The sequence below is a fragment of the Rasamsonia byssochlamydoides genome, assembly GCF_041956645.1.
Source record: "Rasamsonia byssochlamydoides strain NRRL 3658 unplaced genomic scaffold VTN77scaffold_84, whole genome shotgun sequence".
Classification (NCBI taxonomy): domain Eukaryota; kingdom Fungi; phylum Ascomycota; class Eurotiomycetes; order Eurotiales; family Trichocomaceae; genus Rasamsonia; species Rasamsonia byssochlamydoides.
This window is the reverse complement of record NW_027192467.1, coordinates 1-730: the sequence shown is the minus strand read 5'-3', so window position 1 is coordinate 730 and position 730 is coordinate 1.

Sequence of the window (730 nt, the reverse complement as noted above, 5' to 3'; positions counted from 1 at the left end):
AATAAATAAGAATAAATAAGAATAAATAAGAATAAATAAGAATAAATAAGAATAAATAAGAATAAATAAGAATAAATGAAAACGAATGAGAACAAACAAATAATGAAATAGATAACCATGTTAAATTTATGATTCTACCCCAATATACCTAGGTGGGAAAGAAGGAAGAAAGGAAGGAAGGACATGATATGTACTCTGTACTTGTATGTATGTATGTCCTGTACTGTAATATACATAGCTATTTAACTTTTTTTTTTGGTTTTATTTACAGGCAAGATAGATAGAAAGTTGATATTCTTCAGTCGCATATCTGCTCTACTCTGCTCTGCTCTGATCTGCTGATGACCAATCAACACACGACATCTCTCTTTCTCTCTTCTCTCTCTCTATGTGTGTGTGTGTGTGTGTGTGTGTGTGTGTTTAGTACATATCAACGCCTGAGGAAGACACAGAGACAAAAAAAAAGGTCTCACCTCCACTCCCCTGCCTGATGCCGGAAATCAAGATCAAGAAAATCATTCATGAGAAAAGTCTATGTACAGAATCAGTCTAGACTAGATTTTGGGCATATATTAACAATAATAATTAATAATATGAATAGCCTGCGTCGTCTCAGGTCCGTAGGAGATCGATCTATCATCCTTGATTATTTTCTGAATAATAATAATAATAATAATAATAATAATAATAATAATAATAATAATAATAATAATAATAATAATAATAATAA